The sequence below is a fragment of the Manis javanica genome, chromosome 8, assembly GCF_040802235.1.
Source record: "Manis javanica isolate MJ-LG chromosome 8, MJ_LKY, whole genome shotgun sequence".
NCBI classification, from domain to species: domain Eukaryota; kingdom Metazoa; phylum Chordata; class Mammalia; order Pholidota; family Manidae; genus Manis; species Manis javanica.
Genome location: NC_133163.1, coordinates 115371944 through 115394226, shown reverse-complemented (window position 1 = coordinate 115394226; position 22283 = coordinate 115371944).

Sequence of the window (22283 nt, the reverse complement as noted above, 5' to 3'; positions counted from 1 at the left end):
GTGAAGACTCACGGTTGACTAAGGATGGGAACTACCACCCAGGAAAGAGAATGGAAGGCCACCTTGACCCTCAGGGACTCTCGGAACACTGCCACCTGGTCCCCATCAGCAGAGCAGCCCACACTGGTGGTCAGTCCCCAGGTGTCCAGAAGACAAGCTCCCCACGTCCCTCACTGCCCACCCAGCCCCCAGCTATCCTGGGAAGCTGCTGAGCCCAAGGGATGTCTAAGGGTCCAGGCACCAAGGGGAGCCTCCCTTCGAAGGGGAATTTCTCAGTCTGTGTCTAGACACCCAGGGCCCCAGCGAGGCCTCAGAGCCCCACAGAGCACTTAAGTCAGGAGAAAGCAGTCCATCAAGTTGAGCCCACCCCTGGGGGAAATGAGAGGTACCCACATGCCTGAGGTTGTATCTACACTGCTCCCCCACTCCCCCTCCCCCGGGGGTGCTTAAGATGGGCACTAAGTGGAAGGACAGGAAAATTAATTTCTATTTCTTGCTCACCTGAATCGCTGGCCCGAGACTTACTCCTGCTACATTGCCCAGCTCACCCCCTGACATCCTCCCACCCCATCCCTAAACTCCATCAAACAAAGCCCCGAAGGACACGGACACTGACGGAAAGCCGCGGCCCACCAGAAGGCGCAGTGGCATAGCAGCCCAGGGTTGGAACCTGGCTCTGCAGCTCACCTCACCACCACGAGCTTTGCCAACCCCGTGAGGCCTCTAAACTTTGATTTCCCATCTGTAAAATAAGGACCACAAGGCCCACATCAGAGGGTTCTGAATGCGCTAACTCACACAGCCTGACCCGGAGTCAGGATTCGTTTCCTCCTTCCACTGGGGCCTCAGTTTGCCCACCTGTACCATGAGTTGGCCGCACCAGCTGGGCACCTGGGTGGCCTTCGGCTCTGTGGCCAGGTGGCCCAGGTTGGCTTTCGGGTACCCACATGGGGTTCCAGCAGGAAGCAGCACCTCTGCCAGAGCTCAGCTCCCCCTCTCAGGAGGGAGGGGCGCCCGCAGCCCTGATGAAGTCCTGCTGAAAGCTGTGGCTGGCCCCGGTCCAGCACCCAGCACACACCTGTCAGCAATGAATACCCCTGTATACCAGACCATCCTGGAGATCCCAGCCATCAACCCTGAGCCCCAGACAACCCCCTGCATGCCCCCCAGTTTGGGAGTTCCCCTCCACACACGTATGCACATTCTGTGAGTGACTCTGAATGGAAGCGGCTAGTGTTTGAAGCCACCAACGGGTAGGCTGGGCTGCCTGCCCAGTCACAGTGCACAGCTTGGGGATCAGGCCTCCAGGTGAATGGAATCTGGCATCTGCAGGCTGCTTCTCCCATGATGCTCTCTGGAGCCAACCAGAGCCTGGGCATTCAAAGGAGAAAGAGGCAGGCACAGACCTTTTCAGGGGGCACTCACCTCATTAGCCCTGGGGCAAGACGAGGGACATGAGAGCCAAAGAGGTGGCTGGGAGTGTTGAAGGAAGGGAGAGAGCCCGCTCAGACCCTGCCCTCTTCGAGACACATTGTCCGCTGCCCGTAACAGGAGGTGGCGACCCCAGCCAGGACTCCACAGGGATGCGGAACTTGGTTCAAAACTTGGCACTGACAGGAACCCACTGCCCTGTCCTTGTGAGTGATAAGCTGCTCACACCAACCCTGTTGCCCAGTGCCAAGCCCTGGTTCTCTTCTGGGGACCCACATCACAGCATCTCCTTTCTGATGCTCACAAAGGGCTGCTCATTCCTCACATCCTAGACAAGACTCTGATGTCCCCAGCGGGGCCCAGTTCTGAGAACCACATGAAGCTTCCAACAGGCACGATTCCCCTTGACAAAGGCACCACTTACCTTTCCTGAGAAATCAGCACAAAAAGAAAAGAAAACCCACACATTTAATCCCCAACCATTTAATCTCCAACTTTCATTATACCGACCTCACAGTCACTCGTGCAGTTTTCAGGGTTAAGTGTTGGGGGTCGGGGTTAGGCTAGGCCTGAGCTGTCCAACGCGAGGGCCACTGGCCACATGTGGCTATTGGGAACCTGAAATGTGGCCAATCTGAGTTAACACGTGCTCTTAGTGTAAAATATACATGAGATCTCAAAAATTCAGTAAAGGATGTAAAGCATTTCATTCATAATTTTATATTGATTACATGTTGAAATGATAGCGTTTTGAATATATTGGGTTGAAGAAAATAAATTATTAAGAATAATTCTACTTTTCCCTTTTTATTTTTTTAATGTAGCTTTCAAAACAATTAAAATGACCCTTGTAGCTCACCCGGTATTCGTACAGGACAGCACCGGGTCAGAACGTTCCCTCCCCTGCGACGCTGTGAGTGCTCTGAGAGCAGCAGGCCCAGCTCAGGGCTTCAGTTTGCCGGAGACAGATCATGAAAGGTCTTGAGGCCTGGCTGAGGGCCCTGGAGTTGCCCTCTGGGGACTAAGGAGCACAGCATCTGGGTTCTCAGAAGGCCTGACCGTCACCCAGACCCAACCCCAGCCCCACCAGGGAGAGGAGAGGTGGTATCTATCTGAAATGAGAGGACCGTCAGATGGGAACAGGCAGGACCTCCAGGAAGAGGGAACTGTCTGAACAAAGGCTCACTAGCAGTCAGGCCCTGTTGGGAGGGGAGGGAGCCGAGAGAAAGGGACACAGACAGAGGTCAAGAGAGAAGAGGAAGAAAAGAGGACTGGGGAGAGAGCAGACAAAAATAGAGAAAACAGGAGAAAAGAGTAGCTGTCTTTGAAGGGAGTGTTCAGCACAATCCTGCTCCTCTGAGTCCTCCATAGTCTGAGGCAGGTTTCAAAGAAAATCTCCCGGCTCCCTGCCTCCCGGAAGAAGACAGGCCTCAGATGACACTGTCTGTCTGCCTCCTCCGGCAGCCCCGCTCAGATCTCTCCCTCCCCTCCCGGAGCCACAGCCGCATGACATCTCCGAGCTGGCCTGTGAGGACTGGGCCAGAGGCAGGGTTGGAACTAGTGGGGAACAGGGCAGAGGAAGGACAGCGTGGGGGGCCAACCTTTGTCCCTGCTTCCTGCCCCAAGACAGATCCAGTTTCTGGTGGGACTTGCAGGACCAGGCCCTTGGGAAGGCCTGTTTCTCCTGTAGAAGGAGCCAGGTTCCTAAAGGGCCAGATAATCAGGGATAAGGCCCCAGATCCCACCACTTCCTCCTCTGTTCCGGAGACAAGCACCCAGACAGTGGAGGCAGGTATTAGCATCATGGCCCCTGGCCTCTGGGATGCAAAAAGTCAGACTGAGGAAAGCTTTGGCGCCAGGAGTGCCTGTTTTGGTCAGAGGGTGTCAGTAAACCACAGCTCAAGGCCCATACCACCTATGTTTGTACAGACTATGAGCTAAGGATGGTTTTACATTTTTAAGTGGTTGGGGAAAAACATCAGAAGAGGAATAAAGTTTTACAGCACCTGAAAATTATATCAAATTCAGATTCCAGTGTCTCTCAATAAAGTTTTACTGGACACACCCACACTCATTGGTTTACAGGTTGTCTAGAACTGCTTTCATGATACAGCAGAAGAATTGAGCAGTCATGGCCTGCAAAGCCTAAAATATTTACTATCTGGCCCTTTATAGAAAATATTTGCCAATCCAAAAGTTACTGATTTTGAAGACCTGCTATAAATCTGGGCCCAGGTTCCGGTCAGACGGACCTGGATTGGAAATACAAGCCCACCATTTCCTACCTGGGTAACATTGGAGATAAGAATAGAATCTACCTTGTAGGGTCACTGAGAGGTTTAAGTGAAATAACACATGTGTATGCTCAGCAAATGCTAACAATTGTTTCTATAATTGTTATTCTTTTTAAGTGGACAAGTCTGGAAATGTGCAAATCTCTACCAGCCCAGACATTGGGGTCCATCAGATAGGCCACACTCAGTCTGACACTCAGAACTGACCTCACTTCTGTGTCCCAAACCCGCTCCTCCACCACATCGTGGCTGCTGATGTCAGGGAATTGTGGGAACACCTGTCCCTCACCCTATCCCAAATGCCCATAAGTCTGAGTTGGGCAGCTCATGTCTGCAAGTGGGTGAGCCAGGCAAGGCTTAGTAGCTAGAGACTGAAGGAAAGAAGAAGTGGGAAGGATTTGTGCGACACTGGCCTTTTGCCAGGCACCCTGATGACCCTTACAAGTCCCAAGGTGTTATTGTCATTTTACAGAACAGGAAAGTAAAGCTCAGAGAAGCCGAGTGACTTGCCTAAAGTCACACAGCTATAAAATGGCAGGACTGCGATATATATAATACATTTATGTAATTTGAAATTCCAAATGTACAGAAGAACACAGTAGAAAGTCTGCCTCCCAACCCTGACTCCCAACCACCTAGTCTCTTTCCTGGAAGAAAATGGCCTTGTGAGTCCTCACAAAAATACTTTATGCATACACAAACAAATGTGAAAAAAATATGCACATATATGTAGACAGAAATAGGTATTCTTCCCTCCCCACTTTTTTCTTTACCAAATGGTACTAAATATATATTCTCATCTGTGTCTTGCTTTTATCACTTACAACTATCTTAGAGATCCTTCCATATTAGTACATAGTTTCATTTTTTTTCACATAGTATTCCATTGCATAAACAGATCGTGAATGATTTACCCAGTCCTATATTGGCAGATATTTGGGTTGTTTCCAATCTTAGGCAATTACAAAAATAATGCTGCAATGAGTAGCTTTGTGTGTTTGTATATCCATAGGATCAATTCCTAGGAGAACTCCTGGGAGAAGGGGCAGGTATTTTTGCAATTTTAATAAAGAGATAGTTCCAAATAGTGTACACCAAGATTCACCCAATTTACAACTCCACTAGTAACACACAGGCATAGAGGCAGAACCTGAATTCAGGTCCACCGGGTTCCAAAGCCCGGGTTTATTCTGCTGTGCCATGGCAATCTCTGTCATCACTAGAAAGTTCTTCCTGATAACTTGGGCTGCCTCCAGGTCTTTGGCCCTCCTGCTTACTCACCTGGAATGCCCACCTCCTCGCCTAGGAACACTCGGCCCTACCAAATGCCCCCATGCCCAGTAAACGCTGCTTCCCCTGAAATCCTGTCCACCCACTGTCCATCCTAACTGGTTTCTAAGCATCTGACAGCTCAGTCCTTGTTTCCTGGGGGGGGGGGGGGGGGTGTCACTCTTGCCCTGCAGTGCCCCTGAGAGGACAGAGATGGTGCCACATGTCCAGTCCTAGTACCAGCCATGAGGAATTGACTCAATAAATGTTTGCTAAATAAATGTACCCAATTTTCATGCCAGGTACACAGAAATTGCCCCTGATCCCTACTTCTCCTTTACCCTCAATATTTAACTAACACCAAATGATATTGATTCTACCTCTTAATATCTTGAGTCCTTCCACTTATTTCATCCCAGCTGCCCTCTCCTAGTCCTGGCCACCTGAATCTCTCACTTGGATTATTACAATGGTTGCTCACCTGGTCTCCCTGCCTCCACACCCACACCTTCCAATCCACTCTCGACATCTCTTGCTTGGTGGTCAAAACATTGTTCTCCAATATCCATTCTCACCTTCTCCCTCCGGCAACAGCACCTCTGCGTTTTGCCCAGTCTGCCTTGTAGCGGGTGGGACTGAGCTCTGGCTTCATGCTCGTGAGTACTTATGACAGCCACAGCTCTGTCTGCCCTTAAAGAGGAAGGGCACACCTTCCCCCCAACCCCAGCCCCCTCTCCTCTTCTCATTGCTGGGACAGGACAATTAGCCAACTTAGACCTGGAGATGGAGGCTGGGCATTGAGGATGGCAGAGCCACAAACTAGAAAGAGCCTCAGGAGGCCTCTGGGAAAAGGGCAGGGTGCCTGGCAGGGATACTCCAAACAGGAGCTCTGGCTGAGCATACCCACGGCACCACCCGCCCTGCCTTGGTACCTGAGATCTAGCCAGCCAATGGATCGTCCCTGAGGGCACTGGGAATATGGGAGGAAGCAAGAGCAGTGTCTTTTAAAAGTTTTTTGGGGAGTTGACTTGGAGCTCAGCCATTGAAGTGTCATCCCCCTGGGTTCCTGCTGCACACACACACATACATACACATATGCGCACGCCTGGCAGCTCTCTGCTAGGAAAGAATGCAGCCTTTTCCCTTCCGTCCATCATCACTGTGCCTTCAGACAGCTCGCATTCCTCCTCCCTGAAGTCAGCAGCCTCACGCTGCAGGCAGCCACGGAGAACCTGCACATACACAGTGATCCATTCTATCGGGCCAGCTCTCCGCTCTCCAGGCCAAAGGAAAAGCAGCAGACAGTCCCCACAAAGGTGATTAGCATACACACATCGTATGCATGGACGTCTGTCCCCTTTGTCCATAATCTGGAGTGTCCACTAAAGGCCAGGTGCTTAGTTGGGTCTCAGGGTGCCCATGATCAGAAAGAGAACCCCAGGCCTGTTCCTGGGGCAGGAGGAGGCCAGCAGGTCATATCATGGTGACATCACATTATTCGGGGCTCACACCTGTGTATAACCCACCGCTCAGTCACACGGCCGGGCAGTGCAAAACCCAGGATTCAAGCGGGCCCTCTTCCCACTGTGCTCATCGGCCACCACCAATTATTCACTCATCAGACATCTGTGAGGCAGCGTGGAGGGGGCACTTTTTAGGACTGGGGAAATGGTGAGATTCTTCAAGTTTCGGGGATTGGAACTGAAGATTCAGGAGAGAAGGGGATCTGAGGGGAGGAGGGCAGATTGCCTAAGGGGGTCGTTTAAGTTGGAGAAGCAGGGCAAGAAAGGAAATAGTTTCGGGCCTTGGAATGGGGACTGCAGCAGGAGCCTCTATTTTGACCTCTATGGCGGGTATGCAGGGGCCAAGCCTGGAATTTGTAGGGCTTCCATCAGTCGCCTCCTCAGGCAATTTTCCCCTAACGGCCCTTGCATCCAGGGAACAGGAATGGAGATAAGATAGGGAGCCCCAGCAGAGTGGGGTCGGGGGCAAAGTGCTGTAAGTCCGGGGAAAGGAAATCCCGGGGCAAAATACCTCTAAAAACTGACACCACTCAAAGGGAGAAATAAAGTTTAAAATCCATTTATTGCCTACAAACTGCAGTCCGGGGCCTTCTCCTTTTCCTGCTCCAGCAGAAGTAAAACCAGCCCTCCCCTCACCTCTCAGGTACAGATAAGCCCTCCTTGCCCAGGTAATTGCCCATTGATATGGAGATGAACTTCTCTCCACCCCTGAGGAATAATGCAAATGCACTATTAAAGCCAGGGGAGATATTCTGGAAATATTACAATTTTACCCACAAGTGCTGCAAGAGAGCGGCGGGCCAGACTGGGGTTGCCCAAGAGGGATCACGGTCTGCTGTGGGCAGTCTAGAAAGGATGCCTGGAGAAGCAGGCCCAGCATACAGGAGGCAGTGAATAAATATTTGTCTGAATTGCTTTAAGTGTCCCAGGAGGTCTCTGTGGATGAATTCTCTGAATCCTTGCGCAGAGCCGATGATGGAGTTGCTGCTGCCAGGACTTTGCACACCTGAGCTTGGGGGAGGCAGCTGGTTGTCCCAGGGACAAGGAGGTGTCTGCTTCTGGGCCTGGGGGAAGGCACAAGAGGCTGTCTGTGCCAGGATGCAGGGAGAAGAGGGGCGAAGGCATGGAGACTAGGGGACAGGAATGGCTTCAGCATGAGGGCCTTAAATGTCAGCTGAACACAAGCATACGTGGGCTGTCAGTTGTGTTACTGGCCCCTGCACGGGTGTCACCTTGGCCTGCGGTGTTTGCGGCTGTATCCCCAGTGCCCAGAACTGCGCCTGGCACTGAGAAGGTCCTCCATAAATGTTTGTATAAATCTACAAATAAATAGATTTAATCCTCACAATGTCCTTGTGCTCCATAAATGTTTGTATAAATATACAAAGTAATAGATTTAATCCACAATCTGCACTTTACAGAGGAGGAAACTAGGATTGAAAGGCATGCAGACCCAGCCCTTGTGAGAGGCAGGATTCTAAGAATGATCCCCACTGACCCTTGACCTTATAGGATCCCCTCCCCTTTGAGTGTGGTTGGTACTCATAAATATGCTGAGATATCACTCCTGTGCTTATGTTTTATGACAAAAGGGAGATTATCTGAGTGGGCCTCTTCTAATCACATGAACACTTGGACAGCAGTTTTCTCCAGCTAGCGGCAGAAGCCACCAGAGCCATCAGAGATCTCCACAAGCCATCAGAGATCTGCAGCACCTGGAGCCTTTGAGGGGGGGGCCACACGCCACGGCTGGCTTTGCAGAGGGAGGGCCACATGCCAAGAACGAGGAAGTAGCTTCTCAGAGCTGACAGCGATCCCCAGCTGACAGCCTAACACGGGCACAGGACCTCAATCCTACAAATGCAGGGAACTGAATTCCACCTACAACCTGAATAAGCCTAGAAGTGGATTCCTCCCTGGTGCCTCCAGAGAAGAGCCCAGCCCAGCCACACCTTGATTTTGGCTTTTAAGACCTACGCAGAGAATTCAACCATCCCCACCTGAACTTGTAACCTACTGAACTGTGTTAATCAGTGCACATTGATTGAAGCTGTTAAATTTGCAGTAACTCGTTACACAGCAATAGAAAACACAGCCCTTGTGCACAACACACAGAGCATACAAGGGCCACATCACACATGGGGCACACGGGGCTCTCACTGCACGCGTGCTTCAACCCCCACCCCCGTCTCTTGTGAGCTGATCCCACGCACAAGCGCTTCAAAGTGCACTTTCTGATGCCAGGCTCACTCCCGGCTAGGCCAAAGATGGCTCCCCTTCTGCAGTGCAGTTGACTCTGGGAAGTGGCTGCCTAGCCGTGGACTACATTCCCCACCCGCTCTTGCATCCAGCATGATCCCATGATCAGTTCTCACCAGGGGAATGTGAGCAGAAGTGATGTGAGTCAAGTCACTTCCTGATCTAGGCAGCTAAGGAGTGGGTGTGCACCTCTCTTTCCCCACCCAGCCACTGAATGTACAGGACTCGAAGGCCCTTAGAGGCTCAGAGAGCCACAGGCTAGAAGAAGCCTTGAAGAGCCACCGGCCAACCAGAAACCCCTGCGGGGCACCGGGATGGGAGTGACTGTGTTGCTGGGTTAAGCCACTTACCTGGGTGTGTGCTGGTCGGGAGAGGCTTCTCTGTTGCATTAGCTGGTGTTACCTTGATATGCCAGCCCTTGTTCTCCTTGACCCTGCCTTCAGGCCAACCACAGGAGAGGCTGGGGTCCTCAGGTCTGATGGGTCCTCTGCAGACCCTGGATTAGGGTAAGCTCCCCTCCACCCCTGAAGGAGGAAAACAATGGAGGCCCCTGTAGCCGTCCACATCTGCCCGGTGGCCATCCTCCACATGCTTAGCTCTGGGCAAGGGCTGGGCTTGGGGCCATCCTTCCCTTCCTCTCACTGCCACATCCAGACATCTGGTGCCCTGGGCAGGACTCACAGTACCTCACTGAGAAGTCAGCGGTAGCTTCAAACCCTTCTAGTGCACTGTGCATTTGCACCACAGAGACCTTTCTGAAAATCTTTACCCTGTAACTTCTGCTTTCCCTAGAGCCTTCAGTGGCTTCCCGTTGCCTTCCAAATAAAGCCCACTTTCCCACTCGATCAGCCTTCTCTGAGATCAGAGCCTCTCAGAGCCTCAGAGGTGCTCCGCACCTGCTCATGTGAACTGTGTAAGCACCGACCACAGAGGCACATCATTCCCAGTGATGATGGTAGTGATCAGCTGAATGACCTTCTCCCGATCTCAGCCTGTTTTAAGTCCTGCCTGCCCTTCAAGATGCTCAAATCCCACCTCCTTTAGAGGACCTGGGATGGTTAAGTTTATGTGTCAGCTTGATTGGGCTTGATTGCCCAGATGGCTGATAAAATATTGTCTCAGGGTGTGGTTAGGAGGGTGTTTGCAAAAGAGTTTAGCCCTTGAGTCCGTAGACCACATGCAGATCGTCTCGCCAGTGTGGGTGGGCACATCACATAATCCACCGAGGGTCTGAACCGAGGGCAGAGGAAGGGTGGTGACTCTGCTCTCTGCTTGATTTGGGACATCCATCTCCCCGGGTCTGGGCCATCAGTGCCCCTGGTTCTTGGGCCTTCAGACGCACGCTAGGACTTAACACCAGCAGCTCCCCTGGTTCTTGGGCCTTCGGGTTTAAACAGGAGCTACCCTGCCGGCCTGGGCCTACAGCTTGCGGATGGCAAGGGAACTGTCTAATAATGATCCATAGCATGCATCTCACGTGCTGGGTCATGTTGCAAAAAAAAGATTTAGGCATTAGGGATGAGGAGGGGAGAAAACACATATCTGAGTTGACATATTCACTGCAGTAACATTCTTAAGAATTTCATTAATGAGGAAATGATTCTCAGCCTCCATAATTGCATGAGCCAATCCCTCACAACAATCTCTTTCTCTGTATCTATGTATATCCTATCAGTTCTGTTTCTGTGGAGAATGCTGATTAGTACAGGGCCCTCCCAAGTGCCCCCAGCAGGAATGGTTCCACTTTCCCATTGCTCCCCTTTCCAGACTTGGGTCACACCATTCACCAGTGCTGCCCGTCCCAGGTGCCACAGGTTTGGTTCTCTGAGAAGAGTCTAAGATGGGCTTTAAGGGGCAGGATGTTTATTAAGGAAGGTCCTTGGGATCAACACCTGCAGAAGGGAGGGGGCGAAAGTAGGAAGGGGCAGAGGGAGAAGCTGAGCTGCGGTCCAGGTCCAGCCCCCGGGTAGCTCTGGAGCACATGTGCCCTTCAGAGGTGACCTAAGTGGGCAAATAAAGGCCTTCATATTCCCTCTTCTGTTGTCAGTGGAAATGGGCCACATAGGGTAGGGGAGAAACCTTAGCAAAGCAGCCCTTGGCAGCCGAGGCCATCCCTAAGGGCTGGCAGCATTCCCGACAGCTGGCAGCAAGGCCTTCCTGGAAGAGGGGCACTGCATCTCCTTGGCCTCCATAATTTAACATGTGGCATCACTTCCCCCACCCGCTCCAGAAGAGGCCCTGAAGGGAAGGGAACCTAGAGGCTGAGTCAGTCCTGTCTCCTTCGCCTCCCTCCTCCTACCCCAAACAACTCTCAGGCCACCATCTTGGCAAAGACCCCCAGGGCTAACCAAGTTCAAAGGGTGTCTGTAAGCTGGGGTGGGGCAAGCCCAGGCTGCAGAGCAGAGGCCACGCTGGGAGCTGAAATGTGTGGCCTGTGTGTGTGGCCTCCTGAAGCTGATGCTCAGAGAGGGCAAACTGCCCCTGGGACACCTTGCACAGGGTTGTGGGGGGGGGGGTGTTGGTTATCATGGTGATGGGGGGTGGGCAACACTGGTGAGCAGGCGTGGTCCTGCAACAAAGAACTGTCCCAGGTCCCATGGTGGTAAAACACCTGTCTGTAAGTCTCCAAGTCTAGACCTAACTCTGTTTTACACATAAACACAGAGTATTTTGTTGTATGACTTTAAAAGTACACACAATTTTCTAAGAATGTGACTGCTATGTAAATCAAGGGAAGATATGTACTTTGTTTAGTTTGGAATTTTATCAAGAAATGTTCCTCTTTCAGAAAATCATGTCATGTATTTGACTCACCAGGACAACACCCTGTATCCACCTGCATATTACCTGTCACATTCTTAGTGCTTCTATTTATAGCTAAAAGCCAGGGGTAATGAAACATTACAAGGTCTTCCTAGCAGAGTGATGCTTAAACATTACAGACTGAAATTCATTTTATTCTCTGTTTATTTCTCCCTTATATTGCAATTAAGGCAGTATATTTGTTTTTTAATTACGTTTCTGGAATAGCTGTGATATCTGTGAATTTCATTTCAGGATGGTAAAAGGGACATCCGCAAGATGTTATATTGGAAGAAGGGTGGTGGGCCTGACAGGTTAACAGCCTCTGACCTGAATGTGTGCCCTCCTCAGGGGCCCGATCTAGCTCCCAAACTCATCCTATCACCCACCTTCCCCCACCAGCCGGGTGGGGCGGTAGGCTCTGGGACCTGTGAGGGGAGGGCGCCCTCTGCAGGCCGCCATCCCCTGTCCCCAGGGAACAGGCCCACAGAAGCCCTACAAGGAGCTTTCTGGAGGGATTTTGGTGCGGTGACTATTTCCAGAACTCCCTCCAGACTCACCGTCACTGGTACCGAGCCCTCCCACCGTCCTGGGAATCTGAGTGATGGACAGAAGGGTGGCAGGGGAGGGGAGAGGGAGAGCTCATCCTCTCTCTTTCTGACCCACCCACCTTGCTCAGGGTCCGGGCCACTGAGTGTGGTGTCATTGTCCAGGTCTGCCTTCCACGATGCTTTTGCGGTTTGTGCGTAACCCCTCCACACACACACACAGTTTCCCTGCACTCGGTCACGCTGACATAATGCTGGGTCACACACAGACATGGGGACTTGGTTTCCCGGTAGGACTGCCAGATTTAGCAAAAAAAAAAAAAAGAACACCCAGCTAAATTACAATTTCAGATGAGCAAGTCATACTTCAGTATAAGTCTTTTCCAAGGATTGAATGGGGCATATTTACACTAAAAATACTACTTGTTTATCTGAAATCCAAACAAACTGGGCATCCTATATTTTATGTGCTAACCTACGCCCTAGTCCCGAGGCAACTTCCTGGTTGTCACATGTACTCTTGCCCTCTGCAGACGCACGCTGAGGACGTAGACCCCGTTAGTCGGGCCATTCTCTCTACCTCTGCCCGGGGGATGCCCTCCCTGGGCCCAGCATCACTGGCTGAAGTGTCCAGGGAAGACTCACAGGGAAGCCTGCCTTGAAGAGTGAGTGGGAATGAAACCTGGAAGGCCAGGAGAGGCCTGTCTGGTCTGACCTCCTTCACTGACTCTCCTGCCTCCCTCTTTCCCTTACAAGAGCCTTTGCATGACATTGGGCCTAATCGAACCTACTTAGATAATGCAGGGTCCTTCCCCATCTCAAGATTCTTAACCTAATTACATCTGCCCAGTCCCTTTTGCCACGTAAGCAAACATTCTCACAGGTTCTGGGGATCAGGATGTGGACATTTTGGGGAGCCATTATTTGCCTATTGTACCTAGTTTAAGGGTCAAAATGCAAAATCCAACCAGGTATCAGCCTGAGAAGGAGATGCACCGGAACCGGGAAGTGTGTATGGATAATTTGGCCTCAAGGTTGTGGGCTACTTGACCATGACATTGACACTTTTGTGTTAAGAGGTAATCTGTGGGGGTGGGGGTAGGGGTGACAGGCGCTGCTGGACCCCCTCCTGAAATGCAATGCAAAAGGAACATTATGTATATGCAGCATCTGTTTGCCTCTTTTTTTTTTTTCTTTTGGCTTTTGTTTTTCTTTTGCAGTTATTAAATCTGTGTGCATGGAATTTTAAACCTCTGCCATAAGTATATCCATCCCTGGGCATTATTACCATGTCATGTGAAGGGTTGATAGTGTCCTACAACACTCAGAATGCTGTGTTCTAGAGTTTAGTTTTGCCAGAGTTGTGTTTTTTCAGTCATTTCTTCAAGGGAAACTAAATGATTTAGTTGGAGAGAAAATAAAACCAGGTAATCTGTGCATATTGTTACTCTGTCATGCTTGTAATGCTTCCTGCCTTTATGCCTTTGTGCCTGCAGTTCCCTCCCTCCAGGGTCCCCTGACCCTCCTGGGAGCCCCTGGGGTTGTGCTCCTTCTTTTCTCCCCACGGGACAGAGAGCTCTCTGGGGGCCGGGCCTACTGCTGTCACCTTGCATTTCCTTGGCTCTGTGCAGGGCATTCTGAGGATAACCACAAGGGGGGCAGTAGACAGGCTTGTTCATGTTCTTTAGCACCTTGACAACAGCCTGCCACTGTCATCTTGACCATGGTCCCCAAGGCCAAGGGAACCCTTGGGATACCCCACTTCTGTCCAAGCCCGCCCACTAGTGGTTATATGAAGCCTGTTACACTAATGTTCACATTTTCAATGTGCCTGAACAACTGTTGTGAGAAGCTATGGAAAGTAGGCATCATCAGCCCCGTTTGTCAAGCAAGAGACTGAAGCTTAGGGAGGTGAATGACAGTTCAGTGCATCAAGCCTGGATGCATTTTGGAATCACCTGGGGAGCTTTTAGAGATGAAGTCCACATCTCTAGGTGTGGAGCTTAGGTGTCGGTGTTTTTTAAAGCTCTCCGGGCAATTCTGATACATATATAACCAAGCTTGAGACCCACTGAAGAAGCCCAAGGCCCACAGCCAGTAGGGAGCAGAGCCAACTCTAGAATCCCAAATCTTGGGGCACTGCTCTTCTTTTATCCCTAAAAGAACTGGGGAAGTTCCTGGACAACTGGTTATTTGGGGTCCCACAAGCTGGAAGGCAGTGCCAGAAGGGTGGGCTCCACAAGACAGTCTCACCTTCTGTGAGGCCAGCCTCTTCCCTCCTCATCCCTCCCTGACTCCAGAACTTGGGTCCAGACAGCCAAAGCCCAGGGGACAAGGGGTGACTCAGACGCTTCCTGTTTTCCTGGCCTCGGTGACTGGGGTTCATGGCCTAAGAGAGGGGGCCTGGAGAGAAGAGGAGGCTGGAGCTGGGGACCAGCTGCCGGGGAGCGAGCTAGCTGGTGCCACGTGGGGAGCTGACTGGCTTTGGTGGGTGGATGCACTGGATTCCAAAGGGCATGCAGGCTTGATGCACTGAACTGTACGCCAAGGTGGTTTGTTGGGTGGCCAGCTCAGCAAAGGAAGGGAGGATTTGGGGTCAGCTTTCTCTGAAAGGTGGGGATTTTCTTGAGTCCTCAGGGGCTGAAAGGAAGACCTGTGGTTGTGCCTGGATGTCTGGTTCAGGCAGCTGGGAGGCTGAGGGCGTCTGAAGGAAGAGCTCTACACAGGGAGGCAAAGGACCCAGATTACCTTGCCCCGCCCTGCGTGAATTCCCGTGTGACCCTGAGCACACCCCAGTCATCTCCGAGCCCCTGCTTCCTCTCCTATGAAACGGGGGAGAGGCTGGGTGAGCTGAGCTCTGAGAAGTCCTGGGTTCCTAAGAAAAACATAACCTCTCCCAGCCTTACAGGGGACTTTTCATTGACATGATTTTAATTTCAAGTCAGACAATAATCTTGAGAGGTAGGCAGGGAAGGTACTGTCATTACCTGATCACTGTCGCAGACGGTGATGATCAGAAGACTAAGAAAGGCGCTGGCCAAGGGTGTGTAGACATGGGGAACCCGGACACTCCATGAGGCCCAACTTGGTCGCATCCTTCCTTGGAGGGCAGCAATATATGGATATTTATGAAAAAACAAACATGTCTGAATGTTGGCCTCAATCATCTCCCTGATGGGTTCACCTTTTAGAAGTGATCCTAAATTCAGAAGTCTTATTTGACAGGAAGATGTTTACCAAACACAGCCCAGACATTCAACAATAGGAAAATATAGGCGGTAGAATGTGTATGAGTTACCTGTTTCTGAGTAACAAATTACTTTAAAACTTAGCAGCTCAACTAAAAACTGATTATCTCGGGGTTACCGTGGCCAGGAATCCAGACACAGCCTCGCTGGGTATGTGTGGGTCAAGGTCTCTGCAGAGGCTGCAGTCCAGGAGGAGAGATGGAGCTACCGTCAACTCAAAGCTTGGCTGGGGGAGGGTCCACTTCCAAGTTCACTCACACGGCTGTTGGCTGTCTCCGGTCCTTGTTTGCTCTAGAAGAAGACACGAGTCCGCCAACTGGTGGGCACCGGATAACCTCAACGTGGCAGCTGGCTTCTCTCACAGCAAGGGAGCACCCTAGAAGGCACGCAATCCTTCTGTAACCTGCACTTGGAAGTGACCTCCTCTCACTTCTGCGGTATTCTATCCCTAGAAGTGAGTCACTCCATCTAGGCCAGGTTCAAGAGGTTACAGAGGAGTGGGAATACCAGTAGGCGGGACCATAGGGGAGGGAAAAGTTTTCCTCCACCCTCTTAGGGTCTCTGCCTGGGCCTGAAAATTAAACTGACAAATACAGATTAACAGGAGAAAAGCATATAAATTTATTTAATACAAGTTGCATGTGACAGGAGGCTGTGTAAGGAAATGAGGACCCAAAGAAACAGACCTGAGTATTTTATGCTAGGTCTGGTGGAGAGTGGGCAGTTGGGCGGACACAGGGTGGGTCAGAGAATGTGAGGTACGTGTGCTGAACCAGAGGGACTCTTCTTGGTGTCCCTTTGTCTTCAGAGACAGGGTGGTCCTTTCTTCCGATTCAGGGAAGGCACCTCTCACAGGAGGGGACTGCTGAGGAGAAGGGCAGGAGAAGGTCACAGTGACCTTCTCGATGTTGCTGTTTCCTCAGACTCCTTCACCTTAAAATACTCAGTACGCCAAGATGTCATATTTAGGGATAGTGTGTCCTGAAGCCCTTCAAGATCACGGGGGGCTTTAGACGCTGCCTACCGTAGAGTGTCTGTGAAATGCTTATGATCTCAAGTGACGGGAAGACAACAGGGTGTGTACACAGAATGATCACATGCGGATAAGAAGACAGTAGGGAAAAAAGACAGGAAGAGGTTTGTTACAAATATATATACACCTAAGAACCACATGGAGCCTGCATGATAAAGCACCTTTATAAATTAGGCCTTTTGCTTTCCACCATGTATTCATTTATGCATCTTTTTTCCCCCAAATTATTTATTCACCAAATTTCAGTAACATTTCCTGGCCCCAGGGACCAAGGAAGGGGCTGGGTAGGAGGGAGTCCAGGCTCACCACCCGTCCTTGAGCCTGTCCAGCAGTGAGAATCTACACATTCTCACCAGGACAGGCCTCAGGGGTTGTGTCCCAGGTAAACCCTGACCCTCTAAGCTCACTGCCTATTTGTAGGTTTCTTGGAGTCTAAGGAGTTAGCTTTGCGTGCAGCACTGGCCAGAGAGCATTCAGGGTAGAGGGGGCCCCAAGGAGTGAAGAGATGGAGGACACGACCCAGAGAGAAGGGAGAAAGCAGTTGACACAAGGGGAAAACACCTGAAAGTCGGAGTCTTTAGCCCGAGTTTGCCAGTCACGTGACTGTGACTCTTTTAAGCCTCAGTTTCCTCATCCACAGAATGGGATGAAGATAAGTAATAATGCCCTTCCTCATTCACTAGGGTTAAGTGGGACTGATGGTGCACAGAAATACATTCTGTTAACTGGGAAGCTCTGGACCAGTGATGGTTTCCTCAGGGATTAACTAGAACCTCCCTCCTGCCCCTGAGCTGCCAACAGCCTCTCCCGAACCACAGCGACGGGTTCCCACACACTGAGCCAGTTCCCTTCGGTCTCCAGTTCTATTGGTCAGTGTTGACAGTGACTATGCTTCGGTTAAAAAGAATGGGGTTACCACTCGCGAAGGATGATTTGACAACATACAGCAAATCACAGCTGACTCGGACATTCCACCTTCCAGGGTAGATACACACGCGCAGGCATGAACTCACATGTGCAGGCACAGTCATCACAGCAGCCTTTGTGAGGGCAGAGGGTGTGAGAACGAGGTGTCCATTCTATCCACAGGGGACTGGTGGACACTATGGAACATCTGTGCAGGGCTCAGCCGTGAGAGTATGACAACGAAGGAGCCAGCGCCAGGGGCCCTGACCCAGGAGGACCTGCAGCACAGACAGGGAAAAGAGCAGGTTAGCAAACGCCAGCACCTGCTGATCCCCACTAATGCAGAACGCTGGACAAAACCACCTGCACGCACCTGATTTGTATGGAAATACAGAGGAACGCAGGGAGGAACAAGACAGCCGTCAGAAGTGGCCATCTAGGGGAGGGAGGGTGGGAGTAGGGCACAAGGGGAAAGGGCCTCACCCTTTTAACTCCATATACTTCAGGGATCGCTACCATTTCCTTGTGATGGGATGGATATTCATGTATTCTTTATGTAATTTTTCAAACTTAAATATATACATATGTACACACACACACACACACACACACACACACACACACACATATATAAGGGACTAGATAGCCCTTGAACAACATGGGTTTGAACTACACAGGTCTATTTATACACAGACTTGTTTTCAATAAATACATTGGAAACATTTTTGGAGACATAACAATTTGAAAAAACATTTTCTTTTTTCTAGCTTATTGTAAGAATACAGTATATAATACATATAACATACAAAATATGTGTTAACCAAATATTTATATTAACATTAAGGCTTCCAATCAACAGTAGGCTATGAGTACTTAAGTTTTGGGGGAGTCAAAGTTTAGTAGTTCATTTTGGGGGAGTCAAAAGTTATAGGCAGATTTTTGAAGGCACAGGAGGTTGGCGCCCCCAACCCTCACGTTGTTCAAGGGCCACTGTATAATATGTACAAGCCTTAGAATCTTTCACGGTCTTTAAAGTTAGAGATCCCTGGCTATTATTTCAGATAACTTCTGAGAAAAAAACAACCTTCATTCATTCATTCCTTAAACAAGTAGTATTCAATGGCAAATAAAAACAAACAAGATTAGTCTAGTGAAGGGACAGACCGTCATCAAACAGCCTCCTAAATAAAAATGAAACAATTCTATGATGGATGCTCTGGAAAGCAGACCCAGAGAATGTTCTGACGAGAGAAAAGCTAAGGAGGTTTTCCCCCCAGTTTTACTGAGACTCTTCCCCTCTCCCTGTCCCACGCCCTCACTCTTTCCATCCTTCAGAACTAGAACCTGAAGGCTTGGCTGGGGTCTTTGGCAGCTTGGCGCAGGGGCTCCCTCCAAGTGCAGATGCAGGGAGAAAGCACAAGGCAGGACCCAGGAAATCACTAGCAGATGAGCTCGGACTGCAGGGCTATGCTGGGGAGGTGCTGGCCGGCTTGACAGCCTAGTAGTTCCAGGCCTGTCATTATCCTCATCCCTTGTTCACAGGCACAGCCTCCAGGCACCCAAGGCCACTGTTCAGATCACCATCCCTTCCCCAACTTCTGCTCTGCAGGGATTCTGAGCAGTAAGGCCACTGCTAAGTAGCCTCTTTCGGTTTGGAATTGGTATGTTCACTGCCAATGCCAGAGTCTGGACCAAGAAAAGAATTCACGTGTGCACATGTGTGTGTGTGTGTGTGTGTGTGTGTGTATACACACATGCATACTATACACAAGGTCTGTACTCTGTGGATAGGGTGTCAATTCATTCCAGATTTACTGGAACAGCCTCAGTTTCACATATTTGGACACCACAAACCATTGAAATATCCTGAAAATTCCAATATGATTATTTATGCAGCACTCCTTCAGTCTTGTTCCAAAAAAAGGATTTTAGAACCAGCTCAAAGAGCTGTATACACTTCAACAGAATTTAAACATAACAGAAGGAGCCAGGGAGAAAGGAGAGTAAGATGGCACAGAAACACCTAAGTCAAGACCAGCGTGTGCTGGAGGCAGGCCACAAGTGTATCCCAGAATTTCCAAGCAGCCGGAGCTAAGAGGGGAACAAGATGACATGGATTCCTGCTCTTTAGACCTGTGGGAATTTCCCCAAAAAGTCCTCAAAAAGATGCAGCATGACTCAGAGTTACAAAGGAATGAATTCATGTTCCGTATCTTAATAATGTTTGGTTACACGTGACTGCATTTGTCAAAACTCACAGAACAGAGCCCTTGAGATCTGGGTATTTCACTGTAAGCAGATTTTACCTCAAAAAGAAAAGAAGCATAAACATATGCTATAATATGTTATAGGAGGTAATGATATGCCTCCTGGAGTGTTTAGGGGTAAAGTAAGTTGACATTCGCACCTTACTTTGAAATGCTTCCTCAAAAAAGCAAAGATGAGTTGCTGGGTGGGATGAGGGATGGAGGGCCTGGCAGGGGACAAAGCAAGTGTGGTAAGAGAGAGTCTTGGTAGTGGGCGTATGGTGTGAGCTGTACAACTCTTCCGACTTTTCTCTATGTTTGAACATTTTTATAATACAAGTTTAGGGGCTCCAAGAAATTAAATGGACCTTCGAAGTTACCCTCAACACCCAGAGGGGCACAGGCCCTGCGTTCGGTTCACAGAGCCAGAGCTGGCTGCAGCCTCAGTCTCTGCCAAGCCCCTCGGCTCCTTGCTCATGGGCAGAGCTCTGGCTTCACTGGGGACAGAGAGGCCTAGCTCCTGCATAGCCCCCGGCGTGGCGGGATTCTGGCATCTCCCAGACAAAGCTCTCAGATCACGGAAACCCCTTGTCAGGCCATGAGGAAGCAGCTACCCCCTGAGGCCCTGTGTCTCGCCCTGAGTACCCCTGCAAGTGGCGGAGTACTTGCCTCAACAATGTGATGGTGTTGACAGAGGGGCTTTTCTCCCTGCTGGGGACTGTATGAAGCATTTACAGCTATCATGTCATTTAATGTCAAGTGCCCCACTCTCATCCCTGCAAACCCCCCACCTCCATCCCAGCATCATCGTCAGGGCTATTCTGACCAGCTTCCCCGCCTACCACCAAACCAAAACCCAGACAGCCTGGGTGGGGAGCCTATCACCTCTTTAACAGAATCCCAGGCTTAGGAAGACTTCAGACAGCAGGTAGGTGCCACCTTAGTTTTTACAGTGGAGGAAACGAAGGCCCAGAAAGGTCCCACGGCCAGCCCAATGTCACACAGCTGCAGGACTAAACTTTGTCTCCTGGGCCCTGTCCTTAGCTCAGGGCTAGTTGGGCTGCAGGACTAGGTAGGGAGGGGACAGGGCCAAGACCCCACTGGAGAGAGAAAGACTAGCTCATAGGGTCGGGGAAGAGAATTGCTGGGCCCCACAAAGCGCCTGCTGGAGAATCCTGAAAGAGCAACTCTCGTTATATAGTTGGAGAAAGTTGGTCCCAGAGGAGCGCCTGTCACTGGGTCCCACAGCCGGTTCCGAGCTGCATAGAGGCAGGAATCTGTTTCCCTGAATCCCCACTGTCCTTCCCACTCTGGTCCCTCCATTCACTCTGAAGGGTCCCGAGGTACAGAGCAGATGGGGCTGTGCGTCTGCCATATGCACCCCCACCAAGCCCCCGTGCCTGGGACCCAGCAGTGCTCCCCGGGACTGAAGGCCAGAACTTTTGCTTCTCCCAAGAGTCCCCTCCTAAGAGTTACAGAACCCAGGTGCTGTAAGGGCTACTGGCAGAGGGCCCCCCACCTCTGCAGCCCCTTGCAGGGGGGATGAGGAGGAAGCTAGAGAGCCCCAAAGCCACACATCCCCCAAGACACCTGCTTTTCAGCCAGGCCTGACCCCAGAGACTTCAGACACCCCACCCAAGGGAAGCGTCCAGCCCTGGTTGCTCCAGGCCTCAGGCAGGACCCAAGCAGACCCTAGATTGAGGGGTGGGGGGAGGGAGGTGGTAGAGGAACACCCAGCGGTGAGGCCCCCAGCCTTCCAGCCAGAGCCAGGCGGGGAACCCATGGGAGAAGGGGGGTCAGATGTGGAGACAGGGTCTACAGACAGGCCCAAAGCAGCCGGCCATGCCAGGCTCACCAGCCCCCTCCAACTCAAACAGTGGGCCCCTGACTCTCTGGGAAAGGGGCATTTTTCAGAGATTACATCAGCTCTTAAAGTTTTATGTTTCCTGCCTACCTCAGCCCGGAGAGCAGAGCCCCAGAGCTCCTGGGCCTGTGAGCAGGCGGCAGTCCCGGTGCAGAGCGCCACGGGGCTCAGACATGCAAGGCAGTCCCCCACCACAAAGGCAGCCATGAGGGTGGCTGTCCAGCAGCCCGCTCACCCTGAGGACACAGCGCTGCCTGGGCCCTGCAGGGCAGATGCAAGAGGAAAGAAGGTAGCAGGCTCCCAGGTCCCCAATCACACCTGGGGCCTTTGCTCATGCTCCCCCTCTGGCAGTTCCCATGCCTTCCCTGCTCTGTGCCACCTGGCAAATGTCTGGGCATTGTTCAGGTGTCACGTCCACTGTCCTCTCCCCTGTGAAGTCAACCCCTGAGCCCCTGCAATGTCTTGTCCATCCTTCCATAGAACCCTGAGCACCCTGTGTGGTGTTTAGAACCAGCCCACGTTCCCTCCTGCCTCACCTCCCTTCCCCCCCAGCCCCCAGTCCCTGGACAGCACAGGCCAAGTTCCATTTCACTCTGGCAGAAATGAATGAATCAACCACAAAGGGGTCGGAGGGACCCACAGTGAGAACTCAGCCAGAGGCAGGGAAGCTGGAGGTACATGAGCCAAGCGGTGGGAAGTGGGGGACATGGTCCCCAAGAGAGCCACAGTGTAGCCAGGGTGGGGAGAAGAGGGGCTGTGCCTCCAGGGATGGTGAGCTCCAGCAGGAATTCCTGTGTGAATGAGCGAGGGAAGGAACGCATGAGTACAGACAGGAGGGAGCGTGCAAAAGCCATTACCTG